General features: G+C 41.1%; 1 long non-coding RNA gene across 1 annotated transcript in view; it reads right to left on the bottom strand.

The window, feature by feature from the left end:
• The window catches only part of LOC141985713 (uncharacterized), a 316735-nt gene that overhangs the window by 11881 nt on the left and 282245 nt on the right, over positions 1-22609 (bottom strand). Inside the window, exon 3 of the long non-coding RNA XR_012638996.1 lies at positions 18569-18691. This is a non-coding gene — a long non-coding RNA (uncharacterized LOC141985713). The remainder of the gene's footprint in view (positions 1-18568; positions 18692-22609) is intronic.

Genomic DNA, 22609 nt, shown 5'->3' with positions numbered 1-22609 from the left:
CTCCACCCCCGCATTCAACATGGCTTGTTCACATTTTCTTCAAATTCACTTCTAGAGAAGTGGTGTTCATAGGAGATTAGCGGCTAGACCTCCTCCAGTGAATGTCAGATCTGACACCAGCCCCTGGCCGTAAGGTTTCCTTGTAGCAGGGTGATAACAATTACTTTTCTATTAAACATGTATGCTGCAGAGAGAGAGCAGAGCTGTGTCTACTCCAACCTTCTCTGGGTAGTTTGTTGATTGTTCATGGAGGGTAACACTCTCCAGGAACAATGCAGGAGGGGGTCAGGGCTCTGGGCTGGTGGTGCAGGCTCTGGGGTGTAGCTTGGGATGAGGGGTTTGGTGCAGGAAGGGGCTCTGGGTTTGGGGGGCTCAGGGCTGGGTTAGGGGATTGGGGCACGGGGTTGGGGCGCGGGCTTACCTCGGTCATCTTCCAGTCAGCGACTGAGCAGGAGTGCTAAGGCAGGCTTCCTGCCTGTCCTGGCACCACGGAGCACTCTGTACCCCAAAAGCAGCCTCAACAGGTCCATCTCCTAGGCAGAGGTGTGCAAGCGGCTCCGCGCAGCTCTCGCCCCCACCCCCAGCTCCCATTGACTGGTTCCCAGCCAATGGGAGTGTGGAGCACCTGCTTGGGGTGGGGGCAGTGCGTGGAGCCCCATGCCCCTCGTCCCGCGCCTAGGAGACAGACCTGCTGCTGCCCACTTCCGGGGTGCAGCGTGGTGTCAGAATAGGTAGGGACTAGCCTGCCTTAGCCGGGCAGCACTGGGACTGGGACAATGGGACTTTTAATGGCCCAGTTGGTAGTGCTGACCAGAGCTGCCACGACCCAGTGCCTTACATTCAGCAACCCAGTACTGGGTCGCAACCCGCAGTGTGAAAACCACTGCTCCAGCCAACATATTATGAAATAATGTAAAAATAAGAAAAAAATAAAAATAATAAAATTAAGTATCTAAAATACAAAACAAACTTTTCTAAAGCTGACTTTTTTTCAGGAATTCTGATCTGTGGGAAATTTCAAAAATATTTGGTTTTATTCTGATTATACCAAAAACAAATTTCAAAATGTCAAAAATTCCCACATACTGGAAATTCTGAGTTTTGACCAGCTCTAATGGTTGTAGCTGTATTGTTTGAATTTCTTACGGTAAGAACTGTTAAGCGTTATGTAAACATAGAAATGGGACCTGCCCCTTTGAGAACGTGGTGGGGCACTTGGTGTATTGTGTGTCACAGTAGGGTTGGCTGGGTGCTTTCCATCAATATTTTTTCAGTGGAAAATGCAGTTTCTGAAAAATGAAAATTCTTCATCTGAGAAAACAAAACAAAATGTTTCATTTTATGTCAGGTCGGCATTAATCTCTATGTCCACCTAAGTCCCCTGACCATGGTGCATCATGGGAGAATGTAGTCCAGCCAGAGACATCAGGAGTTAGACCTTTCTGTTGCAATGAACAGACTTCTTAAGACACATGAAGAAAAGTTTCTTCAAAACCAAACAATGCGAGTCTGTGTTCATGGGTGCATCCCAGCTGCAGCTTAGCATCTTCAGAACAAAGGAAGAGGCAAAATATCAATAATCTCTCTGGATAATGGTAGGAACAAAATATTATATTTAAGAATCAAAAATCAGGGCTATAGAGTGACTGTACTGTAGCCTCCAGAACCTATGGAAAAATAATCCTGAAAGCCAGCTGAAAGGGACACACTAATTATGTAAAGGGTAGCTACATACAGTAGGCCAGCAACTCCAGAGAAAGCCACTCCAGCAACAAAACAATTATTCTTTCTTCTCACCCTCATCCCTACATGCACACAAACCGGGGTAGGAGGTGTTGTTGACAGACTACATTGGTCTGCAAAAGTTTCTTTGTTTTCATTGTGTCCATCCCTTTGCTGTCTCAGTGCTTGAAGGCTGAACTGCTCCTTATTGCCTTTTGTTGTCTCTACCCTCGGAGAGTAGCACTTATTAGTACTGTATAAGTTCAGGTGTCCTGGAAGACTGTGGGGAGGGGAGCAGTCTGCCCATAGCAAGAGCAAAATAAAAAAGGAAAGTTTCAGTTCATAGATCCTCTGTTCTGAAAACCATGCTACAGGTGCACTGATCTCATTATGAAACCATGAGAGCAAGCGCAGCTGCTCCTGTCAGCACAAAAGCTGTCAAGTTCAAACAGGTTCCGTGTGCGTGCAAAGCATGAGAATTGTCTTTCACTCTCAAGGACAACCCTAGAGCATGTCCATTTGTTTCTACTGATGCACAACAACCATATCAACATAAATTGTTTATTATTATTATTTTATTACTTCTTTTTGTTATGTGTGTGCAGTGCTCAACACAATGGGACCCTGATTCCTGATAGTGGAATACTGACAAAATGTACATGTTCTTTACATAACAAATGCTAGAAGTCTAAAGCTGTCACTTAGCACCCCAAACTGGAACCCATATGGGTATCATTAAACAGCTACAACCCATACTCGATGGGGACCACATTCTGAAAGAAATCTTCTCTGAACCCCCTCTTCCGTCCTTCAAAACAACCTCCCAAGCTCTCCAAGCTCATCATGAGAAGCAAGCTCCCCACAGACCAGGACACACCAACTCAAAGCAGCACCGGACTCTGCCAGAATAAAAGATGCCAAACCTGTAGATATATCTCCACTACTGTGATGATCAACACCCCCCACAACAAACCTTTCAAGATCTATGGGTCCTATACATGCCTATCTCAACATGTGGTGTACCTTATCCGGGGCACTAAATGCCCCAATAACAACTATGTAGGTGAAACCAGACAATCACCACATTCTCGAATGAACTCACATAGAAAAATGATAAAAGACAAAACCGCCATATCACCCATGGGTGAACACTTTTTCAGAAAGTGATCGTGGGTGACCTCTCAGTCCTCGTCCTCAAAGGAAACGTGCACAACTCCTTCAAAAGATGAGCCTGGGAACATACATTCATAATTCTGCTAGACGCCAAAAATCATGGACTGAATAGAGTCTCTGGATTATTACAACAATCTATAACCCACTAACCACCTTCCATCATCCCCCCCCCCCACTTCCCCCTCCCTTTCGCCCCTATGACTGGAGAGTTATTAATGGGCCACTTGAAATATGTGTCAACTACTTATGCTAAACAATCTGTTCTGCCTTGTAGTTAGCTGTGACCCTCTGAGTACCTTTCCCAGACCTGAAGAATAGATCTGTGTGAGCTCAAAAGCTTCTCTCTCTCATCAACAAAAGTTGGTCCAATAAAAGATATAACCTCACCCACCGTGTCTCTCTAGAAGTCTAAATACTAAGATGGGTGAACTATAGTGCCTTGCATTAAATGAAAATATTGATATAATAGTCAACAGAAAAACTTGGTGGAATGAGGATAATCAATGGGACATGGTAATACCCGGGGTACAAAATACATAGCAATGACAGATTAGGTTGCGTTGGCGGGTGGGTGGTTCTATAATGTGAAAGCACAGAGTCTAATAAAGTAAAAAATCTTAAATGAGTCAACCTGGTCCATAGAATCCGTATGGATAGAAATTCCATGATTAAACAATAAGAGTTTAGCAATAGGAATATACTGCAACCACCGGACCAGGATGGTGAAAGCGATTGTGAAATGCTCAGGGAGATTACAGAGGCCGCAAAGGCGGAAAACACAATAATAATGGGGGATTTCAACTGTCCTCATATTGACGTTACCTCAGCACAGGATGCAGAGACAACATTTCTAGACAACATGAATGGCTGCTTCTTGGAGAAGGTTGTCCTGGAACCCACAGGGGGAGAGGCAATCCTGGATTTAGTCCTAAGTGGAGCACAGGATCTGGTCCAGGAGGTAATTATAGCTGAACCACTCAGTAATAGCAACCATAATGTAATTAAATTTAACATCCTTGTACGGAGGAAAAATGCCAAAGAAACCCCGCACAGTAGCATTTAACTTCAAAAAGAGGAACTGCACAAAAATGAGGTAGCTAGTTAAATGGAAATTAAAAGGAACAGTCACAAGGGTGTAATGCCTTTAAGCTGCTAGGAAACTATTTAAAAACACCATGATACAGTCTCAGATTAAATGCATATCCCATCTAAAAACAGTAAGAAGTCAAAAATATGCCAACATGGCTAAACAGCAGACTAAGAGAGGTAGTTAGAGGCTAAAAAGGTATCCTTTAAAAATTTAAAGTCAAATCCTAGTTAGGAAAATAGAAAGGAGCATAAACTCTAGCAAGTCAAGTGTAAAAGTATAATAAGGTAGGTCAAGAATTAATGTGAAGAGCAACTTGCTAAAGACACAAAAACTAACAACATTTTTAAGTACATTAGGAGCAAGAAGTCTGCCAAACAATCAGGAAGACAAGACCATTATGGAGAAGCTAACTGAATTCTTTGCATTGGTCTTCACTGCAGAGGATGTGAGGGAGATTCCCACATCTGAGCTATTCTTTTTAGGTGACAAATCTGGGGAACTGTCCCAGATTGAGGTGTCAGTAGAGGAGGTTTTGGAACAAATTGAAAAATTAACCACTAATACATCAACCAGATCAAATGGCATTCACCCAAGAGTTTTGGAGGAACTCAGATATGAAATTGCAGAACTACTATTTGTGATATGTAATCTATTGTATAAATCAGCCTCTGTACCAGGTGATTGGAGGGTAGCTAATGTAACACCAATTTTTTAAAAAGGCTCCAGAGGCAACCCTGGCAATTACAGGTAAGTCTAACTTCAGTATCAGCCAAACTGGTTGAAACTATAGTAAAGAACAGAATTATCAGACACATAGATGAACACAATATACTGGGGAAGAGTCAACACGGTTTTTGAGGAGGTCAACAAAAATGTGAACAATGGTGATCCAGTTGATATAGGGTACTTGGATTTCCAGAAAGCCTTGGACAAGATGCCACACCAAAGGCTCTTAAGCAATATAAGCAGCCATGTAATAAGAGGGAAGGTCCTCTCATGGATCAGTAACTCGTTAAAAGACAGAATACAAAGGGGAGGACTAAATTATCAGTTTTCACAATTTACAGAGGTAAAGAGTGGGCTTCCCCCAAGAATTTGTATTAGGACCATTGCTGTTCAACATATTCATAAATTATCTTGAAAAAGGGGTGAACAGTGATGTAGCAATACTATACAGAGCAGAGTGCCCCAAGGGTCAGTCCTGGGGCCGGTTTTGTTCAATATCTTCACTAATGATCTGGAGGATGGCGTGGATTGCACCCTCAGCAAGTTTGCAGATGACACTAAACTTGGAGGAGTGGTAGATATACTGGAGTGTAGGGATAGGATACAAAAAGACCTAGACAAATTAGAGAATTGGGCCAAAAGAAATCTGATGAGGTTCAACAAGGACAAGTGCAGAGTCCTGCACTTAGGACGGAAGAATCCCATGCACTGCTACAGACTTGGGACTGAATGGCTAGGCAGCAGTTCTGCAGAAAACAACCTAGGGATTACAGTGGACGAGAAGCTGGATCTGAGTCAACAGTGTGCCCTTGTTGACAAGAAGGCCAATGGCATTTTGGGCTCTATAATTAGGGGCACTGCCAGCAGATCGAGGGACGTGATCATTCCCCTCTATTCGACATTGGTGAGGCCTCATCTGGAGCACTGTGTTCAGTTTTGGGCCCCACACTACAAGAAGGATGTGGAAAAATTGGAAAGCATCCAGTGGAGGGCAACAAAAATGATTAGGGGACTGGAGCACATGACTTATGAGGAGAGGCTGAGGGATTCGGGATTATTTAGTCTGCAGCAGAGAAGAATGAGGGGGGATATGATAGCTGCTTTCAACTACCTGAAGAGGGGTTCCAAAGAGGATGGAGCTAGACTGTTCTCAGTGGTACCAGATGACAGAACAAGGAGTAATGGTCTCAAGTTGCAGTGGGGGAGGATTAGGTTGGATATTAGGAAAAATGTTTTCACGAGGAGGGTGGTGAAGCACTGGAATGCGTTACCGAAGGAAGTGGTAGAATCTCCTTCCTTAGAGGTTTTTAAGGTCAGCCTTGAGAAAGCACTGGCTGGGATGATTTAGTTGGGGATTGGTCCTGCTTTGAGCAGGGGGTTGGACTAGATGAACTCCTGAGGTCCCTTCCAACCCTGCTATTCTATGATTCTATGCTAAATTAATAAATTACTCTTGGGGGAACCCCACTCTTTACCTCTGTAAATTCTGAAAACTGATGATATAAGCTGTCATGGGCTAAAACTCACTTCCTCAGATGCAAAATCATGGGTTTTAGCCCACGAAAGCTTATGCCCAAATAAATTTGATAGTCTCTAAGGTGCCACAAGTACTCCTCGGTTTTTTTGCTGATACAGACTAACACGGCTACCCTCTGAAACCTCTCAAGATAGTTAAGTTCAAAGCAGACTTCGAAGAGTTACTTCGAAAGGGATCTCACAAAACTGGATGACTGGGCAACAAAATGAGAAATGAAATTCAATGTTGATAAGTGCAAAGTAGTTTACAGTGGAAAAAATAATCCCAACTATCGATACAAATGGGGTCTAAATGAGCTGTTACCACTCAAGAAAGAAATTTTGGAGTTCTCATGAATAGTTTTCTGAAAATATTTGCTAGATGTGCAGCAACAGTCAAAAAAATTAACAGAATGTTAGGAACCATTCAGAAAGGGATAGATAATAAAACAGAAAATATCAGAATGCCACTATATAAATCTATAGTACTCCCACATCTTGAATACAGGTTGCAGTTCTGGTCATCCCACTTCATAAAAGATACATTCATATTGGAAAATGTACAAAGAGAAGACACAAAAAATGAGTAGGACTATGCAACAGCTTCCATATGAGAAGAGATGAAAAGACTTGGACTGTTCAGCTTGGAAAAGAGATGAGCAAGGTGGGGTATGACAGAGCTCTATAAAATCATGACTGGTGTGGAGACAGTGAATAAGGAAGTGTTATTTACGGCTTCACATAACACAAGAACCAGAGGTCACCCAATGAAATTAATAGGCAGCAGGTTTAAAACAAACAAAAGGAAGTACTTCTTCATACAACACACAATCAACCTGTGGAACTTGTTGCCATAAGATGCTGTGAACACCAAAAGTATGAGTGGGTTCAAAAAAGAATTAGATACATTCATGGAGGATAGGTCCATCAATGGCTACGAGCCAAGATGGTCAAATATAAAACCCCAAAATCCAGATGTCCGTAAATGTCCAACTGAAAGAAGTTGGCACTGGATGATGAGGAATGGATCACTGTTCATTCTCTTTGAATCATCTGGCACAGGCCACAGTCAGAAGGCAGGATATTGGGCTAGATCATTGGTCTGGCCCACTGTTGCTGTTCTTTTGACTAATCATTTTTCATTGAAAAATGCTGATTTGTCAAAATCAAAATTGTTTATGAACAGGAATCTGCTGGATGAATTTCCTGTTTAAAAATAAATGTTGAAAATAATGAAATTGTTGAAATATTTCATTTTGACATTTTCTAAATTTTTGTTTTCCTGGCTCAAAACCACTTTTTTGTTTTTAAAATTAAGCTAACTATACAGAAAAATATTTTAAGATAGTCAAAAATTAAAATGAAACATTGCAAAATTATCAAAACAAAATATTTAAATCACTCCAAAATGGAGAAAATCTTCATGTTCCCATACTTTCAGGATTTTGATTTCTCGTCCCAATTCAAGACTCGAACAATTTCTAACTCAAATATTCACAGGACAGGAAAACTGTCTCTTGCCCAGCTCTAGCCTCTAGGAGTAAAACATCATCATCATCATCACCATCACCATCACCACCACCACCTTGTATCAAAAACTCACCCTTCCACAGTGAAGAACAACAACAACTGAAATGTTTGGAATAGACTCTATAAAAATCAAAACTAATAATAATAAAGCCATCCAAATAATCATGGAACTATTAGCTCTTTAGCAACCACATATACATACAAATATATTTCAGTACATACAAAATAAACATCTGTCCCTTTACTTATCTAAAATGCAGATGTCTACCTGAGCCATGTCATTGTAAAGTTTCCGATGTTTAGTTTGAAGGGTTTGAAAGGGGTTGGTTTCAACCAATAATTTATATCCTTGCTTCTTTCTTTTCTCTTTGGCTGCTTTGGTTTAGTGCATGCTTTATTGCTGGAATTTTATCAATCCCTGATCATTACACTAAATGATCCTCTTCTGGTCACACACCTAGATTTTTGGATTCCCTTCTTCCATAGGTTAGAAGGCAATATTGAATGCTAAAAGATCATTCACCAGATACAGAGGTGTATGGCCCATATCAGTTGTTTCTACATATCTGAAGCAATAGCATCACTTTACTTTTTCTGAGCAATTTATTCTTCTAACCTATGTTTTTGGCTTAGACAAGCTCCTATTTTATATTTCTAAGGTAAATAAAAGTGGTTTCCCATCCTCCATTGACAAATCTGAGTGGCAAATATGGACAAGTGTCACTTCAGATTTTGATGGGGATAAAAATACTGTGTAAGACAAGCTCCCTATGAATTGTTATCCCTCATACTAAATTATTTATATATTGTGAAGTGTGAATCTATACTACAAGTTATTTACAGATGTAAGAAGGAGGGTGGATAGATATACGTGTTTGACGATACTTCATAGCAATACTGATAATAGGATAGATAAACTGCATTGCTATCTTAGCTATAAATTAGCCTAGGAATTACTATCTTTATTAATTATACAGTGGTAACATCCAGAGGCCCTAATCATCAATAAGGCACCATAATGTTAAATGCTCTGCAAACACATAGTCCCTGATCTCAATAGTTTCTATTGATATTTAACCCTATATCACCATGGTGTGTATCTGTCTCTCTGGCCATGTCTACACTGCTCTGCAGATCAGACTATGGGGAAGTGAATAGCAGTGCTCCCCAAAGTCCTCTTCAAACAGGACTATTTTAATGTGTACTGGGATCCTTTTAGCTCCCACAGCATCCACTCAGCACTTTGGTGCATGCTGTTATTTGCACCCCTTTAGTCTGAACTGTGGGCAGTGTAGACAGGCCCTCTCTCTCCATTTAGATATTTATACCAGAGTCATCAGTGGGACATCTGAGTGCTGTTTAGTGCTTGTTTTTAATATCATATCAAATATTGCCACTTGTCTGCTGTACCCCTCATAAAGCATTGCTCGTAGAGTTCTGATTTCATATTAGTTACTCTAAAGCAGTGGTTCTCAACCAGTGGTACACGTACCCCTGGGGGTAGCAGAGCTCTTCCAGGGGGTACATCAGCTCATCTAGATATTTGCCTAGTTTTACAACAGGCTACCTAAAAAGCACTAGCAAAGTCAGTACAAACTATCATTTCATACAGACAATGACCTGTTTGTACTGCTCTATAGACTATACACTGAAATGTAAGTACAGAATTTATATTCCAGTTGATTGATTTTATAATATTTTATAATGATATGGTTAAAAGGAGAAAGTCAGCAATGTTTTAGGAACAGTGTGCTGTGAAACATTTGTATTTTTATGTCTGATTTTGTAAGCAAGTGGGTTATTAAGTGAGGTGAAACTTGTGGGTAGGCAAGACAAATCAGACTCCTGAAAGGGGGACAGTCGTCTGGAAAGGTTGAGAGCCACTGCTCTAAAGGGCTTTATCGTCTAGGAATAGAGTGATACGATAAACACTTCCAGGTTTCATTCCCATAACATGATAATAGAGGCAGCCTACATTTTTTTTTGAATGATGAATATCAAAGACAGTCTATTAAAATGTGTTTTAATTCATGCAGATGTACATGCCTAAAATCAGCATACACAGAGTGATAAGAATTGTGGGGCCTGCATGATAAAAATCATCCATATTCAAAGAATCCCAGAAATATAAAAACTGTGCATGTCTTAAGAGAGCAAGCAACACTTCAAAATGGAGAGGAAACACAGGGCTGTCCTGGAATGTCAGAGGTAGCTGGGAGGTGTGCTGCGCAACAGTCCTGCAGGCCGTCAGGTTCAGATAAGCAATGGGAATCAGGGAAAACGACATGACAAATACATCTGCTCCCCCACCCCCCTATCATTCTTTCACTCCTTATAATGACACGGCTTAGATGGGTGGCAAACATAGCTGGGTTTTGGCTTAGTTAAAAAGGATGTAGGAAGATATTTGAATGTGGGCTCCTAATTATTCAGGGAGTGAGTAGAGGAAATTTCTGCCAATTGCAGTGTTCTCAGATAATCGATTTCTGACTAAATATTCTGCTGTCCCTCTGCCCCTTCTCCCCCCACCCCCACCGCCACCTACACCCAAAGAAAGAGAATGATCTAATCTTTATGATGGATTAATTAGAACTCCCAGCTGATAGTCTTTTAGATACTGTAGGTATAAGTTTCTTTGTTGCTGACATGATGGAGAAGCTTCCTGGGGAATATGAGGGATCCCTTTTGATCAGGTGAGCCACAAGTGGTACCACAGCAAACCCACAGAAGAAATAGTTCAGTCCACTCAGTGCGTACCCATCAGTTGGTAGAAACAATATCTTAGGTTGTGCCCATTGAAATCAATGGGAGTTCTGCCATTGACCTCAAAGTGAGTTGTCTCATACCTTGTTTGCTACAGTGGAATATGTATTAATGGATCATAAAATTGCCATGAGTAAAAATCTTACTCAGTTAGGCTCTGCTCATGAGAGATGCTGAGAAGCTGCAACCCCAGTTGATTTCCATGTGAACCATGAGCATTCTGCACCCTACATTCAGTCCGCATATGATTTCTTTGCAATGTCCATGGTTCACAAAGATAACTGGGAAAACTACAGAAATAAGAAAAGTCCTACTGATTCAACTGAGTCAGTATTAAACCCTCTGGAACCCTTGTGGTGACAAGGCTCAAATAGCCACAATCATTTTTATCACTGGTTTCATTAGACTTAGTTAAACCTGCTGAAAAGAGAGTGGCATATACAGATCTGTTCACTCTAGGGCTACCACTGATCCTGGAAGTGCTGGGAAGCATTTTACAAACGTCCCCCATGCAGCTCCAACCACAAGGTACTGAAAATGTATGCTGCGAAACAGTTAATTCATACCACGCAGACTTGCTCTCAACACCTTCTGAGTTTGGTGTGTTCTGCATTCAGATGACACGTTGGTTGTTAGAAAGGTAATTTCTTTGTTCTCAGCATCGCTGGGAGCTAAGTGCATTCAGACACGTTCAGGTGCTACAGAAGGCAATTTCTGGCACTTGACAGTAGATTTTTAACAACCTGACTTAACAAAAATGGATTGCATAATCATAACATCACAGTACATTTATATAGTGTCTTCCATCTCACAGTGTCCCAAAGCACTTCACGTAACCTCAGTTAAGTGACATCCTAATCCAATGTAGGAATTCACTTCAACTACCACTGAAAATGCAGCTGCCTCTGGCACCAAACACTTCTTCATGTTTTTTTACAGGCAGTAGCATTTTAGGATGAAAACAACAGGCTGGGTTATCAGCTGCTTGTAGTAGAAAGAGGGCCTGAGACTTAAGGGCTTGTATCAGAGGCCTGGTATGAGGCCTGAGGCCTGAACTAAAGTAGTGGTCAAGCTTTGCTGATATAAAGCAAAGAAGCAAAGTGGGCAGAAGTCAGGCTCTGCCTGCTTGCAAGTTCACAGAATCTGGCAAGAACAGGGCTGATATTGCACAAACACACATTCCTAAGAAGTGCTAGGCACAGGACACTCACACAAACACATTCCAGAAGAGTGGTACTGGAACACCTCGATACCAACACATCCCCCAAAGATAATGGGAACACACTGACCCATCCTAAAGATAAGGTCAGGATGACAGCATGATGGATAGAGATGTACAAGGTGCTGGGTGGTAACTGGCTATGTCAGAGGGTGTCAACTAACTATGTCAGAGGGACAGTATGTAACTTGTTTGCATTGATGTGTAAAATGGAGTCTTGGAGAGAGTGTCTTTGGCCAGCTGAGGGGGAAATGGAAAGTCCCACCATACACAGAGCTGCGTCCATTGTCACGGGCATACATGGAAAACTTGCCTTATGAAAGGAGACTCAGGGAGCTTGGCTTGTTTAGCCTAACTAAAAGAAGGTTGAGGGGAGATATGATTGCTCTCTATAAATATATCAGAGGGATAAATACCAGAGAGGGAGAGGAATTATTTAAACTCAGTACCAATGTGGACACAAGAACAAATGGATATAAACTGGCCACTAGGAAATTTAGATTAGAAATTAGACGAAGGTTTCTAACCATCAGAGGAGTGAAGTTTTGGAATAGCCTTCCGAGGGAAGCAGTGGGGGCAAAAGATCTATCTGGCTTTAAGATTAAACTCGATAAGTTTATGGAGGAGATGGTATGATGGGATAACATGGTTTTGGTAATTAAATATTCATGGTAAATAGGCCCAATGGCCTGTGATGGGTTATTAGATGGGGTAAGATCCGAGTTACCCGGGAAAGAATTTTCTGTAGTATCTGGCTGATGAATCTTGCCCATATGCTCAGGGTTTAGCTGATCGCCATATTTGGGGTTGGGAAGGAATTTTCCTCCAGGGCAGATTGGAAGGCCCTGGAGGTTTTTCTCCTTCCTCTGTAGCATGGGGCACGGGTCACTTGCTGGAGGATTCTCTGCTCCTTGAAGTCTTTAAACTACGATTTGAGGACTTCAATAGCACAGATATAGGTGTGAGGTTTTTTTGTAGGAGTGGTGGGTGAAATTCTGTGGCCTGCGTTGTGCAGGAGGTCAGACTAGATGATCATAATGGTCCCTTCTGACCTAAATATCTATGAATCTATGAATCTATGTGCTAGTATAACTGTAGGCCTTGATCTGGGGAGCTAGGACCGAGCTTCATTGACAATAAACCTGGCTGGATGCCTTCATACTTAACAGTTCTTGTGGTCATTGGGCGGTTCACTTGAGGTCTGCTGTGCCAACTGTCTGCACAGAACTGGGACAGCACACAGGGAGAACACACACACGCTGCCAAACATCTAGCAACATCTGACACTGGTGACCCCGACTGCTGATCTGGTAAGTAAGCAAGCTGCCCTCTGTAGGAATCGTGATCTAACATGGCAGAAAACTACATGCTAGGGAACCCCCTTAACCCTTCTCTAAAAATCCCCACGAAGTTTCATACGGTATTGACATGCTGGGTTGCTAGCAAAAGAGGTCCATATGGATTTAAAAAATATAGTGGGGAAAGACCATGGAATGGAATCCGCAAGACTAGGGCAGAGACTGTAGCCATGAAATGTAAAATATTGCAAACTATAACCATGGCTGTTAAATGGTTAAGACAGCACATGACTAAATTGGTGGGGCAAGCAACAGAAACAAAGAAAGAGCTAAAAGAAGCAGGAGAAGCCACAGAGCCCTGGAATGCTCCTGCTCTCCTAGCAGGGTGGCAAGAAGTCCAGAGACAGAAACACAATAAAACACTGGAAACAGCTGCAAGGAACCTACAAAAAAGAGATGTGTTGTCCCCTGTTATAAATATTTGTGATCAACAGCGGGCTTCAGGTAGCTACCCTGTGCCTGAAGAAGGGGGACAGAAACAGAAAAAGGTGGCCCTAGCAAAATTAAAAGATGAAACGGGGTCCACTGCATTTCAACCACCACCTTACGATAAAAGCCAGGTTCCAGTTAAACTTAAACCAACACCTAGACTGGTGCCTGTCAGTACGGGAGAAGTAAGTGCACAGTAGGGAAAAGTAGCAAACAGCAATCACTGGATTGGAAAATCAGATGAAGGGAAAAAATGGAACAGTTCACAGAGCACATTAGGAGACAGGAGTTGTGACTGGAATGCAGGGGAGTGAATAAAAAAGAATTTCAAAGTGAAAAACCAAAATTGAGCGAGTTAACACCTAGAATTGATGCATTAACACATGGAGATGCCCCAAAACAGTTAACTGCCGCAAAAAATGGCACTCCTGCAATCCATTTGGCATGCAGACAAAAGCAACATACACTGGAGGAACAAATACAGGTTTTACAAGAGCAGGTAACTACCCCCACTCTCCTCTCAGAGCCAGAATAAAACCAGGGGTGCAGGTTCCCAACTGTGCGGGTTCCCAACTGCTTTGACCCACGGAACCACACTCCTCACTCAGAGCTAAAAATATAACCTTCTTTCCCAAATATTTTTACATACTGGTTTAAGTTTTCCTCTATGTCATAAATATAGAGAGAAGGGTAGCATAAAATCCCTTCTTGGCAGCTATATGGAATCGCCAACCTGCAAGGGGTTAAGTAGTTCAAATAACCTCGTTGGCACCTGACTAGAAGGACCAATGAGGAAAGAAGATACTTTCAAATCTTGGGAGGAAGCTTTTGTTTGTGCACTCTCTTTGTTGTTCCCTCTCCGGACGGAGGGAGAGACAAAGCAGGTACAATAGCTTCTGAAAATATACCTGGAATAATAGATCTGAAACCACAGAAATTGTAAGCAGGGCAAGAAAATGCATTAGGTTATCTTTTGTTTTGGCTTGTGAATTTTTCTGTGCTACAGAGGTAGTTTTATTCCTGTTTTTGTACTGTAAAGCTGAGCCCAGGGGGGAATCCTCTGTGTTTTGAGTCTTTTTATTACCCTGTAAAGTTACCTTCCATCCTGATTTTGCCGGTGATTCTTTTACTTTCTCTTTATAAATAAAGTTGTTTTTTTAAGAACCTGATTGATTTCAGTGTCCTGAAGACAAAGGGTCTGGTCTGTGCTTACATTGCTAAGGCAATTGGTTGGTGTATTAGTCTCCCCAGGAAAGCGGGTGAAGGGGCTTGGGGGAATATTTTGGGGGGATAGGGATTCCAAGTGACCTTTCCCTGATTTTTTGTGTAAATCACTTGGTGGTGGCAGCAATACCGTCCAAGGACAAGGAAAGGAATTTGTGCCTTGGGGAAGTTTTAACCTAAGCTTGCAGAATATAAGCTTAGGGGGTCTTTCATGAGGGTCCCCACATCTGCACCCCAGAGTTCAGAGTTTGGAGAGGGGGAACCCTGACACTCTATATCCTTTCTCAGTTTGCTAAACGTGCAGCTGCTGCCTGTATTTTAAGATACCCTGATAGAGTTAATCTCTCTTGGCTCAGATCTCCCTATCTTCCTAGGTTGCTCTTCATTTGCCCTGCCTCTCCTTACTTCTGCTATCTCTCTTTGTTTTAAAAGTTGAAAGTTATAGTTTTTACAGAAACCTTGAAAAGATAAAGCAATTGAAAATAAATCAAAACAACAATAAAACAAAGAGAAAACAAGGTAAAAATTTTACTTTAAATAAATCCAATAAATTAATTATTTTAACCCTTCAGGAATGCAACAGCTGGAATTACTTCTAACTTTCTTGAAGATATGGTTGCCAAGCAACAGAAGTGCAGACTCTGCTTCTCATTCTAACCACTGACTAATATTTGAAACACGGGATTTCCTTATTGCCATGTATCAGAGTTTTAAAATAAAGTTTAATATAAAGTAATGGAAAATGCCTTAAGTCACTAAATTAATACAACAAATTTGGCAAATATCAATAGATTTTTAATCAATTTTTATTTAAAAGTTTTAAATAAGGTAATAGCCAGCTTATTTAAATGTTTAACCCTTTTGTTTATCTGTCTGGTTTTGGTTTTTTTAATGCATTGTTTTAATAACTAAGTTCTTAATACCTTATTTCATATAGTTATAAATAGAATTCTGGCACCATTTGTTTTTAATTGTAAGTTTGTCCTGTAGGTTATGTATGTTGTCCTGTGTTGTATGTTGTGTGTGTCACGTGACTTTTTATTATTTTTATTTTGCTACAACAAAAGTCAATTTTATATCCTTTTAAAATTATACACATAAGTGGTACCACACTATTTTAATATTATGGTTGGGGTATAACCATCATAATATTATTAATACCATTTTTTCCAAAATTCAAAAAGGTATCAGTTATTAATATATGTACCTATATTTCTGCCTCAACAAATAATGCAATTTCAAACAAAAATAATTATCTTTCATTAATCACAGGGGATTTTTGTTTTGTTTTGTTTTTGTTTTTTTGTTTTATATTCAAAGAAAACAATGTAAGGGGAAACCTCAACATTAAGGTAAAGGTAATATTAACAAAAAGTCTATTTCTGGTTTGGGTTTTTATAAACTTGTTTCCACTTTTAAATGTAGTTATAAAAATCTCATAGCAAAATGTTTAAAAATAACAATTTAGGCATAAAGCTAACCAAACAAGTTCAACAGGTTTCCACCTTTGGCTCCTAAACACAACACAGCATCATGAAAATGTAATACCCTTAAATTTTCTGCATAGACTTGCATTTAAAACGTATTTTGGTTTAATTTTATACTTGGTTTAATTTTTATACTTTTATGTTAAGTTAAAGGGAAGCAGTGATTAAAGTTTGTGCTTCTAAACAGTTAAAAGTGGAATTGGAATCACAAGCAAATTAACTCTAAAAAGCTTGGGTAAAAATTATGTTACTAACTCTTTTGCTAAAACAGAGTGCTCAGCAGGGGAAAGCAATATACCTTCTCATAGAAGATTGTCTAGCGCTTAAGCATTATATTTTGTATAAAATGTTAGTAATGCACCTCAAGTAAAAATGAATGTCTATCCAACAATTGCAAAAGTAGAGCTTTTGTTATAAAAGTCTTGGTCCTCATTACAGTGTAAACAAATTTAGTTAATCTGCGTATTAAATTTGAGTTACTTAAAAGAAGAAGAAATGTAAAACAAACAAAAACCTTTATTATGTTAACTAACTAGATATTTAAGGTTGCATCCCACAGACCAAAGACACCAGAAAATATCACACCACAAAGATACCAGAAACTATCAGTCTACAATGAAGGAACCCCCAAGCACGAAGAAAAGAAAAATGAAGTGCTTTATAAATAAGAGACTGGTCAATGCACCTCAGTCTACCATATATGACAAATGAGTTGGAAATCAGCTAGAAACCACTAGCTGGACTGAGTTAAATTGTCATTTAATTTGAATTTGGCTCCTGTGTAAAAGCAACTATACTATTGCTGTACTGTTATATCATTGCTGTACAACATTTACAATGTGCGTAACCTTGCTAAACTGTTTAACCAACACACGGGTAAAAATCAACAAACGAACGGCAGCAAACAACACGAAGGCCAGAAAAACAAATTGGTAAAGAAATTAAGTTACACAGTAACTACAAATTGGGTAAACAAATTCCCTGGTAGTACCAGTCACACTTTGGGATCAGTGACACTGCATCCTAAATGAGGCACATCTTACTCAAAAACAATTTTGCTCAGTGTCTGGGTACCACCCTGACACAGCAACATTTGATAAATTGGTTACTGTCCATTCAGTAGGTTGTCTGGAAAGCAGCACCTACAAGAAATAACGGATCGACGTCAGCTACTGGTGTATCACAGAGCAATGCAACCCATGGAACAGAGAAGCTAGCCGCTCCTGTTTCCCGCCCAGTGAAGCTTGCCAGAAGGTGACAACCAGCAGTGAGGGCAACCTATAACATGGATGGACATGGCCAGTACTGTGTAGTAACTAATTACAAGAGATTTATATATAAAGGCCTCATCTGTAATGTCACTACTCCAAATTTCTGTTTTACTTCTCATATACATAGCGGCCAGTGGGAGCTGTGATCAGCTGAACCTGCGGACGCTGCAGGTAAACAAACCGTCCCGGCCTGCCAGCGGATTTTCCTGACAGGCCGTGTGCCAAAGGTTGCCGAGCCCTGTGCTAGTACATCTGTAGCATTGATCCGGGGAGCTAGGACTGTGCTTCATTGACAATAAACCTGGCTGGGTGCCTCGTACCTTAATGGATCTTGTGGTCTTTGGGCGGTTTGCTCGAGGTCTGCTGTGCCAGCTGTGTGTGCAGAGCTGGGACGGCACGCAGGGAGGACACACACCTGCAGCCCAACATCTAGCAACATCTGGTGACACTGCTGTTAATTCAGCGTAGCTCCAGCAACTTCAATAATGAAACAAAGTTGAAGTTATGGAGCATTTTTTACATTGTGAAAGGATTTTTGTGCCAACGAATGTCTTTTTTCCCCTCTTTTCTCCGATAGCAAGTTCAAAATCATAAATACCTAAGAGGGAAGCTTGGCTTGCCTTATTACAGGCTATTATATTCAGCAATTAATGTGAAAATCAGCTCCTTTCCGTCTCCTAACACACAAATAAAAAGTAGCAGGTCACTGCTAGGAATACAAAGATGTATCTGTCTTGCTGCCTACCAGGCAGTGGGATGCCTTATAGAGCAGTCAGGGGAAAGTATATGATTTAGTACTGACACTTCCTCTAAAGTATTAAATTATCTTGTGTCTATGTGGAATAAAGGAAACCTAAGCAAATCTATTATGTATCAGGACATGGCACATTTTGCCTCAGCAAAATTGATACCTGGGGGAATGGATGGTTGTTTGACAGGGAGATATGTCTTCATTGCTTGAAAACCAGTGTAGGGGCCTGATCTTGCTTCCATTGCAGTCAACAGAAATTTTGCAACTGACTTCAATAAAAGCCAAAGTGGAACCAAGGCCCTGATCTTACCACTGGGTGCTCGTGTGCTCTGTGCTCCTGCCTAGGGATTTCCAGACGCGATCAGACTCATGGGCCATCTAGCCCAGGATCCTGTCTCCAGCAGTGATCAGCTCCAGATACTTCAGAGGAAGGCTGAAAAACCCAGCAGTAGTAGTTAGGGCATGATCTACCTCCATGAAAGTCCCATCCTAATCCCTCAATCATTAGAAAACGATTTAAAACATGAAGCATAACATTTTATATCCCTTCCATAGTTTTCCCATTATATATCTGGATCTTCTTGTTAGCCATTTAATGATCCAAACCCTCTTTGAATCTTGCTAATTTCTCAGTCCCAATGGCATCCTGTGGCAACGAATTCCAGTGTAAACATGTGCTGTGTGGACAAAGTATTTCCTTCTCTTGGTTTTGAATGTGCCACCTTTCAGTCTCATTGACTGCCCCCTGGCTCTTCTGTTGTGAAACAAGGGGATCAGAGGCTCCTCATCGACCATCTCTAGACCATTCCTTCTTTTATAGACTTTGTCATGTCCCGCAGAGTCCCTTTGATGTCAGTGAAATTCCACAAGCCTCTTGAGGGGCTCGCTGTGCAGAGCCACTGGCAGGATCAGGGCTAACCTCAGTGGTTACCAGCATGATCTGAAGACTCGTTGACATTCTGAGTGGTCGGAGCTGCTCATCTCTGCCTCGTTCCTAGGGCAGATGGATCAACATCCCTGTTTTTTTTCCCATAGAATCCCCGCAGCCATATCCTTTCAGTCCGGGAGAGGGCAAACCCCCAGCCACTGGATAGGTGTCAACGTGGATCTCTAGCTCGCCTCTGGCCCATGCCCCCCACTTCAGGAGAAGGTGAACTGCCCAGATAGTGATGATGGGAGGGATTATGCCCTCAGCAGCAGCCCCAAAGGTGCAACACATTTCCCACTAGAGGAGAGGTGTGCTTCCCAGATATGAGGGATCAGGCAGAATGCACATCACACCCAGATGTGCTCCCTGGCATTAAATTCTGTGTACAGAATTAACAGCCACCCTCCTGACCTTTTGTCTTGTCTTGGCACAGCCCAGCCCAGCCCAGCCCATAAGCTGGTGCAGATGTAGTGGCTAGGGAGCAGCTCTGCATCCTGGCAGGGGGGCATGGATTTCACCCATCCATCTAATCAGATACACCATCATGAAGGCCAAATATTAGGCATGTGTAGTAGTTCAATTAATCCTGACATGCTGGACCCACCCCAGCTACACTCGTGCTGAGAGCCTCAGGGTGAGAAGGAAAAGCAACTCTGGCAGGTAGCTTGTCTAAAATAGGAGGCTGGCTGAGATTGCTCTGAGATCGGCCCCATCAGCAGGAGATCTGGAGAAGATGGATTAATGGGCAGCGTGCAAGTGAGGCAGGCAGAGGAGTCATGATAAATCTGACTTTGGGGGGAGCAGCCGATGCTCAACTGCTCTAGAAATGTGTTGCCTGCTTCTGCAATTTATCCCGGAGATCCCACCTCCACATATGTGGTGCATGTATGTACATCCAGTGAGAGGGATGGAGCATAGAACTTCTTATACAGAGCTAGTTATAAATAATTAAACCCCAGGCTCATGATTTGGTGCCATTTGCACATCAGCAGACTAGAAATCCAATCACAGTGGTGGATATTTAGCAGGGGTCTTGTGGAGCCCAGTGACAGTTGTGTCACTGAAATACCAAACTTGTTTTCTGCTGAAATATTTCTCTGTCATGGCTAAATACAGTCATGATGATAATAGTGAGATATGGTTTAAGATTCTGCAGGCAAAGCCAGGTGTTTTTTCTCCATATGAAAAACATGTACATGCCAAAAATGTCTGAGCCCATTCAAAAGAAGCACAGAAGGAGAAATAATTCTGTTGTCTGACAACACCACTATGGCTCCACCTACTGGCTTCCTCACAGTTTATACTCTGAATGATATTTTTGGAGAATATTTACACATTAGATTGATCCACACAAAAAAACCACTCTGCATTGAAATAAGAGAATTAAAAATTAAATGTAGAAAACATCTTTCTTGAGCTGTAATTCAGCAAACACAGAGGAAAACTGGAACCTATATAAAAAGAAAAGGAGACTAACTTAGTCTCTAAGGTGCCACAAGTACTCCTTTTCTTTTTGTGGATACAGACTAACACGGCTGCTACGCTGAAACCTGGAACCTATATAGTTACAAGTAACTGGGAAAGAGGTATCGTTTATTACTAAGGTGTTTGAATGAGTTGCTAGTACTCTGTAGTTCCAGAAAAAAAAAATCAGATCAAATTTGAACAGAAAAGGGTATTGGTGTTTAGGGTGAGATAATGGGGTTTGTTGGCTGTATAGTGTAATTAAAAAAAAAGACATGAGATTTTTCCCAGAGCCAGACCTAAATGAGTCTGTTTCAGAAACATTACCAACCAGAGAACTACATGAGAAAAATGCAAGGGCAATTTATTTCAAATGACTTTCTGTTTTGGAAGGCCTAGTTATCAGTAGTCAAAGTCCCTGTTAGAAATTCAATGACAGAGCATGCTGGCTTTTGGGTGAATAAGCTAACACATCCATTTCAGATTAGCATGCAGAGTCAACTGCTCTCTAAAAGATTATTAGAATTTTTAGGGCTTGTGAAAATGCTTGTAATGGTGTTCACCATCCACGTCTTTCAATTTACTAATAAATCAGTGGGATAAGGTACCACTATCTGCCCAGTGCTGGCTGAGGTGGGACAGATGAGTTTTGGGTTTGCATGTCTGGATTCCTTTAAAAAACAAAACAACCCAGGACATTCCTTCATGCCAAACACCAAAGCATTTATTCTCAATTTCCTATCGCTGCTTATACAAGAGGTGGTTTTTGTGGTTAGGCAATGGACTGGAAGTCAGGAGTATCAGTTCCTTCATCTGCTGCAAATTTTCTCTGTATGCTTGGATGACCCATGTACTATCTTGGAGCTTTAGTTCTCCTACAGTAATATTTTTGTCTATTAAGGTGGTAAGCTCTCTGGAGCATTAGGTATATGTACAGCACCTAACACAATAGGGCCCTTGATGTACCTTGGGACCACTAAGTGCTATTGAAATACAAAAAACAACCCCCTTTAGCATTAAGTGGAGCAAAGTAGGGCTGATAACAGTTTGCATTTTCCCTAGTTGATGACAAAGTGCCAACTGCCCATGCCACTGGTATACAGTAATGTTTCACATGAATGTACACATCTGTGCTTGCTAATTCTGTATGTCATCTTCCTGGTGCCAGATCGGTTTACTTAAAAAGGATTTTCTTTTGATTTACAGATATCACCTGCTCTGCTAGAAGTCTAAACAGTAAGATGGGAGAACAGCAGTGCTTGGCATTGAATGAGGACATTGATATAATAGGCATCATAAAACCTTGTTGAATGATGATAATCAATGGGACACAGCAATAGCAGAGTACAAAATGTATAGGAATGACAGAGTAAGTAGATAGCACTGGTGAAAGAATGACACTATATGTGAAAGAAAGCATAAGTCAAAGAAAGTAAAAATCTTAAATGAATCAACTGTACCATGGCATCTCTATCGACAGAAATTCCATACTTGAATAATAAATGTATAGCAATAGGAATATATTGCCAAGCACCTAAGAACGATGGTGATAGTGACTGTGAAATGTTCCGGGAGATTAGAGAAGCTACAAAAACAGAAACCACAATACTGTTGGATTTCAACTGTCCCCATATTGACTGGGTACATGTCACCTCAGGACAGGATGTAGAGACAAAATTTCTAAACGACTGTGTTAGGATATAGATATTCAGGCCTGTCTGTAAAGGCCTATACTCTAAGAATTTAGGTGTATTCTTATCACTTGGCTAGTTATAGAGGTATAAAAGAAAGAATCAAAATCACTGTCTGCCAGTGTAAGGGCCTTCTCTTACTGTGACAGTCTGAGGCCCTGTTCTTAGGCTAAGGCCTTTGGCTAAGCAACAGAGGCAGCCATAAGCTGGGAAGCGACCGGTCACCTCCTCACATTCCAAACTAGTCACATCGAAATAAGGTGCTATT

This window comes from Natator depressus, chromosome 4 (assembly GCF_965152275.1).
Source record: "Natator depressus isolate rNatDep1 chromosome 4, rNatDep2.hap1, whole genome shotgun sequence".
NCBI lineage: Eukaryota > Metazoa > Chordata > Testudines > Cheloniidae > Natator > Natator depressus.
Note: the sequence above shows the minus strand (reverse complement) of the source record. Positions and strands in the feature narration are given on the sequence as shown.